Genomic DNA, 18,042 nt, shown 5'->3' with positions numbered 1-18,042 from the left:
GGCTTTTGACTCTAGATGTTTTATTTTCTCTTCTGATGATGTGTGTGTTGCCCTAGACAAGCTTTTGGACTATGTTTATTTCATTTTCTCTTCATGGATGTTGTTGATGCCCTGTATGGGCTTTATGTCTGAGTGTGTATGCCCAGTATGGGCTTTTTGATTGATGGCGGATGTTGCCCAGCGTGGGCTTTATGTTTTGTTCATGGATGTTGATGCCCAGTAGGGGCTTTTATCTTCATGTATATGTCGATGGATATGCCATGTATGGCATAATTATGGATGTATGGATGTTTGCCCATAGGGGCTGTATGTTTCATTTTGTATTCAGAGTTCATCTTGTCTCAGTTGTTGTAGTGGTGCTGAGAAGCACTTGTCTCTCTTACCCATCTTTGAATCTCTGATGATCTTTTGTCAGATGAAAAGAGGGACTGTCTCTTCCATCTTGATTCATGTATATGGAGCCTCATTCTGTTCTATCTATATATACATGTTTCCTCTTTGCCATGGATGTGTTCTTTCACTTCATTCTCTTATTCTTGTATCCATGTGCTTATTAGACTGTATCCTCACCTCAAATTTCATATCCTCTGTCTCATAAATCATCCATCTGTATTCTAAAGTATATCTTCTCTTGGATGGAGCAAATGTTGAATGGGTAAAGGTGTTATCCTCAAATCAAATGTCCTATGTGCTTTACACTGTTACATTTAGTATATTTGCACATAGTCAGGGGGAGCTTTCACTTTCATATGTGTCAATCTCTAGGGGCAAGCAACTTGCGATCTCAAACATTTATATTATAAATCTGAGCATATCCATGCTCAGGTAGAGACTTGTCTTCAATTAGTCAAGAAAACACCTATATGAATGTAGCCCGAGAGTTATTGATCAATCAATCACCTTTTCCAACCATTTTACCTTGTCATGCCTTATTTCCTCAGTTTCACCTAAGGCCAATGACAAATCTTAATGGGGGAGAGCTAAATGGTATTTTATTCATGTTTATATAGATCATTGTGATTTGCTCACAAGATCTATTGCCCCATTACTTGTGCTTAACTTGCAAATTCTTTAAGATAAAAAAAATCCCTTATCATGTATTTTCCTTTGTTTTTCCTTTGATAAGCATTATATAAACTTAAATGTAATATCATATACTAGGTACATAGCTTAGATAAGCTATTACTCACCTTGACACTCCATTTGTACTCTCACTTTCAAATCCTTCATTTTTGCTGTTGTAAAATTGGGGAGAATTTTAGGAATTGATTACGTAGTCCATAGTTATATGCACCACATGCTTTACATTCACATATTATACTTATGCATATAGTGTTGGGGAGCAATTTGTTTGATATTTCTAGATTTCTCCTGCCTCCCTAATTAATTTGTTTGCCATCATCAAAAAGGGGGAGAATGTAAGCCCTGGGTCCAATAATTCACCTTACCTTCTTGTTTTGATACTAGCAAACTCAAATTGATTAGCATTTATGGACTAATGTCTGTGGACCCCGATCCGAGAGAGGCGGGAGGACGAGCCCCCACGCTAACAGTCTCAGGATCATCCACGTGAATGGAGAGCTCTACCAAGGAACTCTTGAAAGAAGTGCCTCTCACAGCATGAGTGGCGATAAAAGGTAAGATACCTCTCAATTCGGGGACTAGCCCAGATTCGAGGCGTACCTTAAACAAAGAAGAGTCGCCATCCAAGGAAGTGGGCCAAGGATCCCATACTATGCTCTGTTGCAACGGATAACCAGAGATTATAAAAGAAAGGTTCGTGCCTGGTTACGAATTCGGAAGGTCCAAAGAGCACCTCATCCGTCCAAGTGCAAACACCTGGTCTCTTATGCCATTTACTTAATAATTTTGAAGCATTTTGGGCGAAAGTCATATGAAATGGGAACGAAAATCTCCGAGAAGATGTCTATCTAATCATGTATGTCTCGGAGATGAATAATAAGCACACATAAAAGAATTGAAAGAAGTGTCGCCTAATAATAGCTAGGTTATGAGTGTCATACCTAATTGGTGTCTGAGTTTTGGTGTGCAAACACATGCATGCTACAGCTAAAGGTATAGGATCTGTACATGATAGTAAGAAAACACAGCAAAACACACAACACAATTCAATTCTATACATGACTGGACAAAATAAATCCTAAAACTCTAATGCGACTTGACTCGGACCAAGATGGCCGTCCATCCCAGCTGCTCTACGTATCCCAGCCTCGGGAAGAATCGGAGTCAACGTAGTTCGATGACCTATTCTAAACTACGATGCCTAACCATCTAGAACCGCTATCCTAGACTCGACTGATTTTTAAAGCTTTTTTGTACGATTGCTTAAATTCAGATGAATTGTAATTTTTAGGACTCTCTATATGCCCTAACTAATGCAAGTTGATTAGCCTTAAGCTAATGCAGGTGGGCCCTACATCCTATGTGTAACTAGGCTGTGCATCCTAAAGAAAATCATGGGCTGACTATATGCTTCCTAGTCTAGCCATCGGTTCAACTAAATGTCTAACCGATCAACTCGAGGCCTCCTAACCCTAGGGACACCCACACGACATGACACACCATGTCAATACAAATCAGGACATACTCCTAACTCTAAAACACCCCAAACAGCTAAGACAAACTCCTAACTCTACGGGAAGGTCTTTTTGAAAAGGTTTTGAAGAATTTTTGTATTTTTGGAAAGTTTGAAATGAGTTTATTTTTAAAGTTTTGGCTGGACTTGGGATATGAATTCCAAGCTGCACTACGTACCTCGTGAAAGAGGATCAAGCCAACGTAGTTCGGAAAGAATTTCCTAACCACTCCTAATGACTCAAGATTTTTGGGATTTTTGGTTTTTCAGATGTTTTTGATGTTTTTGACACAAGAGGACAAATTCCTATCATCATAAGAGTATAACAGACTCCTGATATCCCGCAAAGGTTGGACAGCATCCTATGCTTTGCGGGGGAAAATGACAGAATCACGACTCTGCAAGGGTTGGACAGCATCCTATGTCTTGCGAGAGTGGATAAAATCATATGACTTGACGAGAGGTTGGAAAGAATCCCAACCCTTATGATGATAGGATAGACTCCTGAAAGAAGGACTGACTCTCTAACTAAAGACAAACTCAAATACGAAAAGACTGACTCCTAATGCACAATCCTAAGAAGGGAGTGCCAATGAGACTAGGTTTGTCTCCTAAAAGAAGAGGAGATAAAGAAGGGTGCTAGTGAGACTGGGCAAGTCTCCTAGACACAGAGGTGGGCACCATTGCCCTTGCAATGATAAGAAGGGTACGGTTTTTAACAGACCAAGTCGGTCTTTAACCTAAAGGAGGTGTTCTATTCGAGACTTGGGTAATCTCCTGTGTATGACTCGCTAATGAGACAAAGCTTGTCTTCAAAAGGTATGATTTTCTTTGCACGAGACATAGCATGTCTCCCTAAACAGGGGTTCTAGATGACTCTTTCATCGCCCTTGCAATGAAGAGGGGAACCCTAGGCCTTAAGGGATATACATCTAAAAGACTAGGTAAGTCTTTTAAATGGAAGAGGGGAGTGCTACTTGGACTAAGTGAATCCCCTAAGGATGGGCTTGGGCTAGCGCCTTCATCGCCCATCATTATGAAAGAATGAAACGACCAAAGAGCTATGGTACGGAAAATGTCAGAACAAAAGAGATTGTAATCATTGATACCATTTGATGCTGTATTCTTCCAGATAAACTTCTCACCATTAGGGAATACTTAACTATCCCAGCATCTTCTGAGTGTTCTTTTTAAATTAACCAATACAAGCAAGGGATAAGATGAGCAAATATAGTTATCAAGTCATACTCATATTCATGCTGGTAAATGAAATAGCTTTGCTAAGAGCACTGTCATGTTATTAAAAATTTTTAGAAGCTATCACTTAAACCATTACAATTATATTAATGAAGAGGAATGAGAAGCAAAATACAAATGACAGCATATACTAGAATTTTTAGTAGATTACCTAAATTCTAAGGTATTCATGAACAACAAAGGCAAAATTAAACTTACCTGAATCCGGATTGTTTGGATTACCTTCGACCTTCAAATCAGAGTGTTATTCTTGTGCATTGAATCTGCTCTTTCTCCTCTTTTCAAATGGCCAATGAGACTTCCAACTTCTTTTCCGATGACGTTTCCCTCAGAAAAATCCAATTCGCCATCAGCAACCCCTTAATACAGCAATTCTCGAAGAAATGCTGAGCCTGCATCTGTGCAGCCCTAACCTTCGCCGCCATTACCCGATGAAAGAACTGCTCGCGAGAGAGCAACCTAATATTCTTTAAATACATATCGAAAGGGATAGACCCTTCTTGAGCAGCCTTATCCAGTGAATAAATCAAGTCCTCAATCGCCAAATCCACCGAAGTATAATCAAGCATCTGCTTAGACAGAGCATCAGAAGGCTCAAAAACATCATCAATTTCAACATTCCCTTTTTTTCATAATCCACTCCTCGTTTTCTCTCACCCACCCCTCTAAAACATCCGCATTCATCAACACAATCTGTAATTGGTGCTCCAAACCCTCTTTCTCATTCACCATCTCCCTCAAACCCTGATTCAAATGTTCCTCCCTCTGCCTCAAAACCCCCCGCGCATTAAAAACCCCATCCATCTCCGCCTCACGGCTCTTCCTTAACCCCGCAATATCCCCATGGAGCTTCTCCTGAAGCTTATGAATCGCGTTCCACCGGAAAACCTCCGCCGGATCTTTCGGACGCTGCGGCGAGGCCGGGAATCGGTTCCCGTACGGAGACGGCGAGTAAACCCTAAGTGGGATAAAAGGACGAACAAAAGCAGACGGCAACAAAGAAGATGAATGAAGGTTAGGGTTAGGGTTGGAGTTGGAGTTGGAGTTAGGGTTTGAACGGATTTTTCCTTCTCTCTCCCTCTCTCTTTTCTCAGATCTGCTTTTTAACGAAAAATGAAACCCCTCTCTTGTACTTGTTCTCCCTCAAACCTTCTCTCGTTCTCTGATTTGCAATAGATTCGTGATTTTTGAAGAGATCGGAGTTTTGGCAAGTTGCCGGAGAGACAATCGGAGAAGATGACCGGAGCAGGAGGAGCGGAGAAGAGGATCGGAGCTAGGGTTTTGACAAGATTTCTCTCTCTCTCTCTCTCTTTCTCATATCTGAGCTCCGGTGGATCTGGCCAATCAAAGTTTGGAGAGATTGAGGTGTTAGAGAGGTAGTGGCTGATGGAGATGAGGATGATGTGCTCGCCGGAGCACCGGTGAGATAGCCGGAGAAGACTCTCTCTCTCTTTTTCTCTGATTTTCTGCGAATTTTTCTCTTTCTCTTTTTTTTTGTTAAAAAATGAGGATTAAACTCTATTTATAGGCAAAGGATGGTGTGGATATTGGCACTCCTGATTGATATCTGCACAAATGCGCGATTCTGACAGGCTATTTCACCCCCTATCGCTTGATAACTGCACCAACTTGCTCTGTCTTTTAGTGCAATTTCTTGGCAAAATTTTTTGAGATTTTGCCGGGAGATTCCTGAGATTCTAAGGTTTTCAAAAATGTGGTCATGAGCACTTAGAGACTTAAGTTGACTTGGATTTTCCTCAAATACATGGAATTTTAGGGTGAAGCTTAGATAAGACTGCTTCTTATTTCGCTCATCTTATTTGGTAATTTTACTCGAATTGGGCTGAAATTTAGCAGGGACCTTGGTGGGACCTTAACCTAGCTTAAGGTGAAATTTGAGGTCTTATCTCAATGGTTTGATAGGGTTTTGCTCAAACTGAAGGGATTAGGGCACGGTCAAAATGGGGTGCCTACAAAGTGTTGCTTTGAAGTGTTGTGCCTTATACAGGAATTTCACATGTCATATTTCCATTACATAACTCATCACAACACATGGCTTGCGGATCCACACACAAAATGATCAATGAGCTTGCACTCACAGTGAAGACATCATCATTTGAAGATGTTCAAGTCAAGAGGCTCAAGATGAAGATCCCACAAGCATACCTAGCAAGTGTCAAGAAGAAGCTTGGAGATGAACTTGCCTTGGTGACACCTCATGTACCTTTCAACATGTATTGAAGATTGGAGAAAGTCACAAGAACCGGATCAAGTTGAAGAAGTTCACTCACAAGTTGAAGAAGTCTAAGAAATTGCCAAGGAGCCAATAGAATCCAAGAAGACTCAAGGTTTACTTTTTTAGATTGTATTTAGAGTCCTCTTGATTTTATGTAGATTGCACTTTCAAAAGGTTTTTCAAATGGTTTTCATAATTAATTTTTATATCTTTGGAAACCATCAACACTCCAAGAAATATGTTTGAAAACCTTGGACTAAAGCCCAAAGACCATGGCCCAAAATTCTGAATTTTTATATATTAAAATGGATTTTCAAACAGGGCCGGTTGACCAGGGTGTCCCGGGCGACCGCGGCAAGGTAGCTGGAAATCCAACACTTGCAAGAACAAAGCGGGCCGGTCGACCGGGGTGTCCCAGGTGACTGCGGATACGTTTCTGTCTAAGCAGAAACAATCCACCATGGTTTAGGCGGGCAACCGCCATAGGGCCGGTCGACCGCGGATAGTTTTAAGCGATATTTTTAATCCAATAGAGAGACCACGCCGGATGACCGCCATAGGCTCGGTCGATCGTGACGGTATGAAATTTGAAAATTAAAAAGAGAGCCCGATAAGGGCAGCCAACCGCCATACCTCAGTCGACCGCCGCGGCCTGGAAAACTAGCCGTTCAGGCTTGCGGGGCTTGATTTTTTCAACCCAGTTTTTTACAGTTTTACCCCCAAAGAGTCATATTTTCAAGTAGGCTATATATACACTATCCAAACCTTTCTAAACAACTTTTTGGCATTATTTTTCACATCTACTTGAACCTAAATTTTCACATCAAAGGGTTTCTCCTCTTCTATGCCTTAAACTTGCATTTTCATCTATCCAGAGGATCTCCATAGGGCTTTTGCATTTGTATTTTCTTTGGAGAGTGTGTGAGCTTAAACTTTTGTATCAAGCCTATCAAGAGGCTAAGAGAGTTTTATTTTTTAGTTCTTCATTGTTCTTGAGGGTCTCCGATTCGGCCTGTTAACAAAGGTGAATCTGGCGTATGAGGGTGTGTCATCGCCAAAGGCTTCGTGCGGAAAATGTTTGTTCCCTTGGAGTTGAAGAAGGTGCTTGTACTTTGGAGATTATAATATCTCCTTTTAGTGGAGTACCCAAGGAGAAAAACTTGAAAGAGTGGAGTAGATCTTGTTGATAGACCGAACCACTATAAAAATTGTGTGCTCCTTGTGGATTGCCTCTTCTCCCTTCTTCTTCTTACTTGGTGATTGGTAAACTCTAACCCTCACTAGTGTTTATGATTTATTGAACTAGAGTTAGTACATATAAATGATAAGCAATATTTAAACCCTAATTTTATTATCTTGTGTAAGCCCAATGGTTTCCACCTTGGCATTCTCATCTTATTTTGATGATTCCAATACACAAGTGATTTATGATCACTAATGTGTTTGATTGTTTGTAGATCACATTGGTGCTAAGACAACATTGCTTGGATTGAGGCCAAGAAGATCTCATTGGACCACATCATGAAGGCCAAAGTCATCAGAGTCCAAGACGAATGAAGACTTGAAGAATCGCATTGAAGATCGAAGTCATTTTAGATTGTAAAAGATCCAATCTTAAATTAGATTTTAGAGGCATAATTAAGTTAATCTCACACACCCTAAATGTATAAGAGATTGTCTTTGTGGAGTTCCAACACCTTGGAACCTCATAGCAATCCCAACTTAGTGTAGAGTTGGAAGCCCAAGAAACAAGAAATGAAAATCTGCTTGACATAGGCTTCTCGGAACTCCGAGAAATGGTCCAGTAGCATTTTTCCATTTTCTGTTAATATTCCCGGAACTCTGAGATTTTTTCTCGGAACTCCGAGACCACTATAACGGGAAGAAAAATAGCCGTTTGGTTTTTTGCCAGAATTACCACTATGCCCCTCAAACGGTCATAATTGGTTTTTCTATATATATGGGCATTCTAAACTTCCCAATAATTAATTCTAACACTCTAAAAACATACTTGAACATCCTAAGAGTGATCAATACTTGTTTATGTCTCTCATCATCCAATATTAGGATTTGGATCATTAGGCTCAATTTGTACATCTTCTACAAAGTGAGGGATTTTTGTTTCTTTCTTTCTTATTCAAGAAACGTGTATTGGGCGAGTGTTCGGAGAAGCGTAGCCCACTCTCCGTGGTGAAGATTGCCACCAAGGTTAAAGGCGGTCAGAATTGTAAACGGCATTGATCTTCGCCAAAGTTAAGAAGATCACATAGTAAAGCCATCAACGTGATTGGTTGGTGGAGTGGAGTAGGCCTCGCGTTTTGAGGACCGAACCACTTTAAATCTCGGGTGCACTCTCTCTTAAACTCTTACTCTTTATTTGCATTGCACCTTTAGATTTAGCTTGTGTGCTTGAATTTCATTATTGATCTCTTAATCTTCTAAATTAGGTTTGAGTTTTCAAAAGGTTAAAACTTGCTAAGCAACCTAATAATTTTCACTCCTCATAGTTGCCATTTCGAGATCACCCTTGGAATTTCACTTGGTATCAGAGCCTTGGCTCTTAAAAGATTTTCTTATCTTAAAATCTTTGGTAAATTTTTTCTTAAATTTCAACAAGGGAAAGATCATAAGATCTTTGGCAACTTTCTATTTTGTGAAATGGCAAATACATATGGAACCGGACTTCCGGAATGCCATTCCACAACTAGAACTTCCTTCTTTGATGGGTCCAACTATGGACATTGGAAGACAAGGATGCACCTCTATCTTCTTTCGATAGATGTGGAACTTTGGCACATCGTTGAAAATGGATACACGTTGCCTTCCAAACTATTTGAAGAATGGAATGTCGTAGAGAAAAGGCATGCAAATTTAAATTACAAAGCTATAAATTCTTTATTTTGCGCCTTATCTACGAAGGAGTTTAATCGAGTTGCTCTTTTTTTATTCCGCCAAGGTTATTTGGGATACACTTGCTGTTACCCATGAGGGAACATCACAAGTCAAGGATTCCAAAATAAACTTGTTAAAGAGCAAATATGAAATGTTTAGAATGAGTCAAAATGAAAGCATTTCCGAAATGTATACCCGATTTTCTAAAATTTCTAATGAATTAGCTAATCTTGGTAAATCTTATCCTACTGATGAGCTTGTGAGTAAGTTGCTTAGGTCACTTCCTCCACATTGGGATCCAAAGGTCACCGCAATACAAGAATCAAAGGATCTCAAGGCGCTAACCGTGGAAGAGCTTGTTGAATCTCTCATAACCCATGAGATGCTCCTCACTAGCCGAAAAGAGGAGAAGAAGCCAAAGGAGAAGGAAAAAGAAAGCCGATCTCTAGCTCTAAAAGTCTCCAAGATAAAAGCGGACTCATCATCCTCAAGTGAGGCGGATAGTGATGAAGAAGAAGCTTTAAGAAAATTTAAAAGCTTATGGAGAAAGAAACATAAAAAGGATAAAAAGAAGAAGAAAGAAGAAAGTGAAGTTGAGGGAGCTATAAGATGTTACAATTGCAAGAAAACCGGACACAAAAGACCGGAATGCCCTCTTCTCAACTCATCCTCCTCGAAGTACAAGGGTAAGAAGAAGGATTGGAAGAAGCACAATGCTCTTGCCGCCGGTTGGGATGCTTTGAGCACCTCGGGACAAAGCTCAAGTGAAGGGGAAGAAAAGAAGGATGATCTTTGCCTCATGGCTCTCTCCCATGAAGTTGAGGTAAATTATAACCCCTCTTGTTATTCATCAAGTAGTGATAGTGAAAGAATATCTTATGATGAATTGTGCTCTACTTTGCATTCTCAAATTTTAAAAAACAAAGTTCTTAAAAAATCTATTTCTAAATTAGAAAATGAACTTGATGTTTTGAAAAATGAATCATCTTCTTCCATATCTAAATCTCAAGCACAAATTGAAAATTTTAAACTTGAGATTAAAACCCTTAAGGGTTGTTTGGATGAGAAAACTTGCCAATTAGCACAATTTCAAGATGTGGTAAGCTCTTCCAAATCTTATGAAGATGAATTTAATGATTTTTTAAATCAAATAACCCATCTTCATAATGAAAATGAAGGGTTAAGATTATGTCTCCTTGGATTCTTAAATGGTGACAAAATAATTGATATAATCTTAAAGAAAGCTAGTCATAGACCTAATCATGCATTTTATGATATTGTGGTACCCTGATCCCGCGAGAGGGGTGTGGGGCGCGAGCCGCCGCTCTCTCTCTCTTGGTCTCTCGTATCCACGCGATTGGCGTGTGCATTTTATTATTGATTTGAATTAATCTTTCCTGTGAACTTGGGATCACTAAGGCAATTCGAATTCCACACGAAAGAGACTGACAGAGTCGCCACCTAGATGTGGGATCTAGGACCCGTAATTAACCAGAAATCTAGACTCGCTACCTGGTTACGAGAATGGAAGGTATGGGGAGTTATCCACCACATGCACCATTCTTGCCCGATAATCGGTCTTCGATTCCAAAAGCTAACTCTTTTAAATTTATTTTAAATGGCTCATTCAACTCTATGTTAATGTGCGAACTAAGTGACATGCATCCTATGATCTAATTTCAATGAGAATCCTAAATGTGTATCTTGATTTATTAATTTGTCTGGATTCAATCTAAGTGAAAGTTCTCCTAGAATTCTAATTTCATGGAAAGTCCTAAGTGATTTGATTAAGTATTTACAAGAAAATTAATATACAAAACACCACAATTTGTTGTGGTGCCGACTCGCGGGTGGTATGCCATCAGACATCCAAGCTGCCTACGTACCCAAGCCTCACTGGGATCAGAGTCGACGTAGTTCGGTGCACCTAAGCTAAGTTACATATGCCTAACTCAACTAAGACACCGACCTAGACGGGATTGACTGTTTCAACAGTTTTAGGAGAAGTTATTTAATTCAAGTTGAAGATTTTATTATCTTAGGATTTCATCTAAGATGCTATATGATTCTCATCTAAATGCAAATGGTCCCTTAGACTAATGCAGGTTTGCCTTACATCCTAGTTTACTAGGCTTGTCCTAGGGAAAGATTGGGTGACTAGTGTAACTAGACCTATGGCACGGTTGCTATACATAGCAAGCGTCCGTGATGAGGCTGGACTCCTAACTCTAGGACTCCCTAAAACTTAGGACACAACACGACACGTCACCATTGTTCCTAAATTGGGCTCTAAGGGTTCTTACGACGGAAACCATAATCCAATGGTTCCGAGAGACACGAGATGAATCGAGATGATGAATAGTGTGAGGGAATGGGAAAGATAGAGAAAGGTGCGACTGAACTTGGGAGTGCCAAATTGCCTACGTACCCCGTGATGGGGATCAAGCCACACGTAGTTCCACTGGGGAGGTTGCTTGGATTTTGGAAAACAGGTTTGGTATTTGGATCAGGAATCGGGTTTGTATTTGAGCATTGGACTTGAGATTCAAAAACATTGATATAGCAATGGGATTTTGGAATTGGGAATTTGCATCAAAGAATTGAGCATATTGGAATCATCAAGGGTTTGAATTTTCGGAATTCAAAGTGGGCGGGCTTATGAGATTTGGCCAAATGGATTCAGACATGCGACTCGGATTGTGTTGGGATATGACTTGGTTGGATTGGGTTAATGGTTAGGGTCAAGTGAGTCGGGTCTAAGTTAGGAGCAAACCCGAGACTAGCCATGGTCTAACTAGGAGGAAGCAGGGTACAAACCAGGGTGCGGACCAGGGTGCACCAGGGTGCGAACCAGCAGGGAACCAGGGTGCGAACCAGCAGGGAACCAGGGTGCGAACCAGCAGGGGAACCAGGGTGCAACCAGCAGGGAACCTGGGTGCAACCAGCAGCGAACCTGGGTGCAACCAGGGTCTAACCAGAGTGCGAACCAGCAGGGAACCAGGGTGCGAACCAATATCGAACCAGGGTGCGAACCAGTAGGGAACCAGGGTGCAACCAGCAGGGAAGCAGGGTGCGAACCAGTAGGGAACCAGGGTGCGAACCAGTAGGGAACCAGGGTGCAACCAGCAGGGAACCAGGGTGCGAATCAGTAGGGAACCAGGGTGCAACCAGCATCGAACCTGGATGCAACCAGCAGCGAACCTGGGTGCAACCAGGGTCTAACCAGAGGCTAACCAGGGGGAAAACAGACCCTACATGCTTCCTAACATGGTTTTTCTTTTAAAGTAAAAGATATGCATGAAAACAGACCCTACATAGAATTGAAATAAATGCCTACCTCTTTGGAAACCCACTTTGTGTTTGATTTTTCTTTGATGTTAATTCCTTGAAGATGATTCCTTGCTTGATAATGACTGCTTTTGATATATATCACCCAACGTATAAAATCACCCGATCCGGCAAGGATGGCCGAACCCTTGAAGAGATGAGGGAGAGGGATGAATTTTCTAAGAGAGGGGTTCTTTTTTCTTTTCCTCTTGGATGGTGGGATGAGAGGGTATTTATAGGAGAATGGGATAGGAGGTTAGGTGAGGTTAGGTGGTTTTGGATGGTTAGGATGAGAGGATGAGGTTAGGTAAGGTTAGGTGGGGTTAGGTAAGGTTAGGTGAGGTTAGGTGAGGTTAGGTGAGGTTTGGATGGTTAGGATGAGAGGAGAGGTTAGGTGAGGTTAGGTGAGGTTTGGATGGTTAGGATGAGAGGAGAGGTTAGGTGGTTTTGGATGGTTAGACCCAGGTCAAGATCTGCCATTGATCTAACGATTTACGGAAATCGGGTCTCGGAATGGAATCAGGGTCCGGGCTATGAAGTGACCCTAGCTTATTTTGTCCCGATTGATGATCCGTAAAGTCAGATCAAGATATTAATGACCTAAAACATATAAATCAATGATAGAGGGGGTTCTCACATGGATTTAACACACTAATTTATTTGTTGATTAAAACAAAACAAAATGGGGTGTCTACAGATGCCCCTCTTTGGTAGAGATGACGTAGTCATTGAATACCAAAGTTAAAAATGACAGAACCATTTTGCGTAGCTTTAATCGACAAAGGACTCTCTAGACACAACGCACCTTAACATAATGCAAAACCTTAGATGAAACCCTAGAACTTGAATAATAAAAAAAACTCGATGCGGCGCCGTTCACAAACGGGCAATTAGAGAATGAGATATCATTTTCGAATGGATTCTGAAGGGAAAGGACAAAGATCGCTCTCAAACAGTTTTTAGAAGGAGATGAGACGCCGCTCACAAGCGGGTTCAACGAGGATAAGAAGCATTCCCAAATGGACTTGGATAATGAGGCACCGTTCACAAACGGCCTCAAGGAGGATAGAAAACCATTCACAGATGGACTCGAGAAATGAGGCACCGTTCACAAACGGGCTCAAGGAGAAGACAAGACCATTCACAGATGGACTCGAGAAATGAGGCACCGTTCACAAACGGGCTCAAGGAGAAGACAAGACCATTCACAAATGGACTCGAGAAATGAGGCACCGTTCACAAACGGGCTCAAGGAGGACGATACCATTCACAAATGGATTCGAGAAAAGAGGCACCATTCACAAACGGACTCAAGGATAAGACAAGACCATTCACAAATGGACTCGAGAAATGGGGCACCATTCACAAACGGGCTCAAGGAGAAGACGAGACCATTCACAAATGGACTCGAGAAATGAGGCACCGTTCACAAACGGGCTCAAGGAGAAGACGAGACCATTCACAAATGGATTCGAGAAATGAGGCACCGTTCACAAACGGGTTCAAGGAGAAGACGAGACCATTCACAAATGGACTCGAGAAATGAGGCACCTTTCACAAGAGGGCTCAAAGAGGACATGAGACCATTCACAAATGGACTCAGAAAATGAGACACCGTTCACAAACGGGTTCAAGGAGAAGACGAGACCATTCACCAATGGACTAGAGAAATGAGGCACCATTCACAAACGGGCTCAAGGAGGACATGAGACCATTCACAAATGGACTCAAAAAATGAGACACCGTTCACAAACGGGTTCAAGAAGAAGACGAGACCATTCACAAATGGACTCGAGAAATGAGGCGGCCCCCGTTCACAAACGGGCTCGAAGAATTTAGAGATTTTTTATGAACTTGAATTTGACGTAGAATTGGATTTGATGAATTTGAGGAATTTGAATTTGACGTAGAATTAGATTGTATGGACTCGAAGAGAATGGAATAGCGTATTTTTACGGAGTTCCAAAGAAATGAGTTATCTTATTTGTATGATGCTCAAAGGGAATAAGTGAACATTTTGAATGGACTTAGAAGAGAATGGAATACCATATTTTTACGGAGTTCCAAAGAAATGAGGTATCATATTTGTATGATGCTCAAAGAGAATAAGAAAACATTTTTGAATGGACTCAGAAGAGAATGGAATACCATATTTTTACGGAGTTCCAAAGAAATGAGGTATCATATTTGTATGATGCTCAAAGAGAATAAGAAAACATTTTTGAATGGACTCAGAAGAGAATGGAATACCGTATTTTTACGGAGTTCCAAGGAAATGAGGTATCATATTTGTATGATGCTCAAAGAGAATAAGAGAACATTTTTGAATGGACTCAGAAGAGAATGGAATACCGTATTTTTACGGAGTTCCAAGGAAATGAGGTATCATATTTGTATGATGCTCAAAGGGAATAAGAGAACATTTTGAATGGACTCAGAAGAGAATGGAATACCGTATTTTTACGGAGTTCCAAGGAAATGAGGTATCATATTTATATGATGCTCAAAGAGAATAAGAGAACATTTTTGAATGAACTCAGAATGAAATACCGTATTTGTACGGCTTCCAAGGAAATGAGACATCATATTTGTATGATGCTCAAAGAGAATAAGAGACCGTAGTTGTATGGATTCGAAGAGAATGGAACACCATATTTTTACGGAGTTCCAAGGAAATGAGACATCACATTTGTATGATGCTCAAAGAGAATAAGAGAACATTTTTGAATGAACTCAGAATGAAATACCGTATTTGTACGGCTTCCAAGGAAATGAGACATCATATTTGTATGATGCTCAAAGAGAATAAGAGACCATAGTTGTATGGACTCGAAATGAAATACCGTATTTGTACGGCTTCCAAGGAAATGAGGTATCATATTTGTATGATGCTCAAAGAGAATAAGAGAACATTTTTGAATGGACTCAGAACAGAATGGAATACCGTATTTTTACGGAGTTCCAAGGAAATGAGGTATCATATTTGTATGATGCTCAAAGAGAATAAGAGAACATTTTTGAATGGACTCAGAATGAAATACCGTATTTTTACGGCTTCAACTTCGGTTGAGATGAATTAATGAATTTGACAATGAAGAATTTGGAGATTTTTCATGAATTTGAATTTGACGTAGAATTGGATTTGATGAATTTGGGGAATTTGAATTTGACGTAGAATTAGATTTGATGAATTTTGGGAATTTGAATTTGACGTAGAATTGGATTTGATGAATTTTGGATTTTTTATTATTTTTTTTTGGATTTGATGAATTTTGGATTTTTTTTTTTTTTTTTGAACTCAATGAAATCGGGGATATTATAGATCGTGCCTGACAAAGATATCGGAAACTAGGACTTTGACGAATGATGAAACGGCAAACCTTAGGAACGAAGAACCATTACTAACAAGAATGGATCAGAAACACTTTTATGAAACTTCAACAAGATTTTTCTCAAAGAGACTGCTGGTCTTGTCTTTGGGGATTTGGATAACTGAAACCTTGAACAAGACACTTGAAATTGGTAATCTAGAACAACGGCTCTCTTGGATATAACCAAACTAACTGGAAGGAAATTCTGAATTTTAACGGTTCATCTTTCTGAGAAATTGGGTCGACCATCATTGCATCTGAAGCTCTTCCAAGCTTAAGATGCCTTCCTGGGGTATGACATTTTTATGGAAGCTGGGCTTTCTGATGTTTCTACTTCTGAATTCTTCTGAGTTGATCTTCTTTGAAATGTAGCTGTTTGACTAGATTCTCGAACTCTTTCAGGTACAATCGCAGGGAGCTGACGAGGTCGGGCCTCCTTCACCGAGACAGTTGCATCATTTGGACATATGGATGACGATTGACTCCTTTTAAAGAGAAAACTTAGATAAAAGACACTAGTCAAAGGATTGAGCAGCTCTGAAGGAGTGAACATAGAATGACAAAGATTGACTAACTACACAGACAGACACGGTAATGCTTCTGACTTAGTTAACATTTTATTTGGTAAGTCCATCCTTTCGAGGAATTTTTTTTCAATTGGTAAACACTGGACTTTTTCCTTAAAACAGTAATGCTTCAAGGATTTAATTACGACCCCTAAGATTGCTTAGCTTCAATGCCCCCAGTTTTGAGGATGTCATTTGAATTTGCTTGAACTTCGGTTGATCCTCAGTCTTGATACCGGCTGTAGCCTTCTTATAAATTTGCTTGAACTTCAGTTGATCTTCAGTCTTGATACCGGCTGTAGCCTTCTTATAATGATTCTCTTACCGTGACCAAGTCACCTCTTCAGGGTTTTTAACTTGGCGGACCGTGCTAGCCTTAACTTTTGCCTGAACCGCCCTTCTAGGTTTTCGATTCAGCAGGCTATCCCCTTAGCTTTTGCCTAAGCCGCCCTTTCGGGTTTTCAACTTAGCAGGGGAATGATCTTAAATTTTGCCTAAACCGCCCTTTCAGGTTTTCAGTCTAGCAGATCTTCAAACTCCATTTTTTTATTCATCATCATTTTTTTTCTTTTTGTGTTTCGGGACCTAGATCATTAGTTCTGAACACCGGAAGGACTTTATAGGTAGGATAGGGCTTTTCAAAGAATGGCTTAAGGTTCAACAAAGATTTCGACCGAACCTGTGAACATGTTGCCTACATATCCCAAGGTAGGAATCAGGTCGTGTGTAGTTTAGGGCGAATGCCCCTAGTTTGAAGATAGATTACTTGAAGGTTAATTGATTTTTCATTTTTCTTTTCTTTCTGGAATAATTGACTTCTCTTCTTTTGGAAGTTGTCCCTCTTTTTTCTGAAAGGATTGAATTTCTTTTTTTTTTGGATCGATTGAATTGCTTTTCTTTTTTGAATTGACCGAACTCAGTTTAACCGAGCTGCCTACGTACCCCAGTGTAGGGATCAGGTCTCGCGTAGTTCGGGGCGAATGCCCCTAGTTTGATGGGTTTTCAAGAAAATTTCATTCAGGCTCAAAGGGTTTGCAAACAGGTATTTGTTTTGACATTGGGTTCTGATTTTGGGATTTATCGGCCAAAGGAGGCCTTTCGATGTTCAGATTGGGAGTCGATCTAGCTTACTAGAGTCCCTCTGGTACTGATTATTTATTTTTTATTATTTTTTTTTCTTTTTTTTTTTCGGAGTTTGACGGCATTTCCAGGTAAGAGATAATTGATCTTCTTCTTTCAAGATTCTAATACGCGATTTCGACTTTCATAGAGCGAAACTTGTTCTTTGACATCCTCCATCTATGGATTTGTAACTCTTGATATCCGATAATCACTTTTCAATGCTTGCTCTTGAACTTCTTATCTTGAATTTGTTGGCTTCATGCTATGAGTTTGAGAACCAAGGTTATTGATTGGAAATATGAAAGTTGTTTCCACTCCATGCCCCTTGCATAGCATATGATATTCACTTCATTCTTTCTTGAACCTTCTATCTGGGTCTTTCTCTTGGCATTAATGGTAACGCTTACCGGACCATCTTTTTATCCTCAAAATGGGTTTACCAACTCTTCACACTCTTTAGAGGGTAATGTATTTTCAATCGGCATTTACTGGATCAAGGTTTCAGTGCCAGTGTTTACCACTTCAATTTCATCTTTGAAAGGCTGAGATTGGCGCTCCTCCTCTTGTTCAAGTAATCGTTGTGACTCAAGTGGAGTTTCGTCAATTTTGTCCTCATTTGAGGAGGGAGTCTTATTTTAAGATCAGAAGCACACTTAAGAAACGGACACAAGTGAA

The 18,042-nt window shown here is 40.3% G+C and overlaps 1 pseudogene; it reads right to left on the bottom strand.

Moving 5' to 3' along the window:
- Positions 1-4,134: 4,134 nt before the first annotated feature.
- LOC143854753 (protein ELC pseudogene) lies at positions 4,135-8,108 on the bottom strand (annotated as a pseudogene).
- Positions 8,109-18,042: the final 9,934 nt, after the last annotated feature.

The sequence above is a fragment of the Tasmannia lanceolata genome, unplaced genomic scaffold (assembly GCF_043159265.1).
Source record: "Tasmannia lanceolata isolate RefF3 unplaced genomic scaffold, GAP_Taslan_0.1 ptg000020l, whole genome shotgun sequence".
Lineage (NCBI taxonomy): Eukaryota > Viridiplantae > Streptophyta > Magnoliopsida > Canellales > Winteraceae > Tasmannia > Tasmannia lanceolata.
Note: the sequence above shows the minus strand (reverse complement) of the source record. Positions and strands in the feature narration are given on the sequence as shown.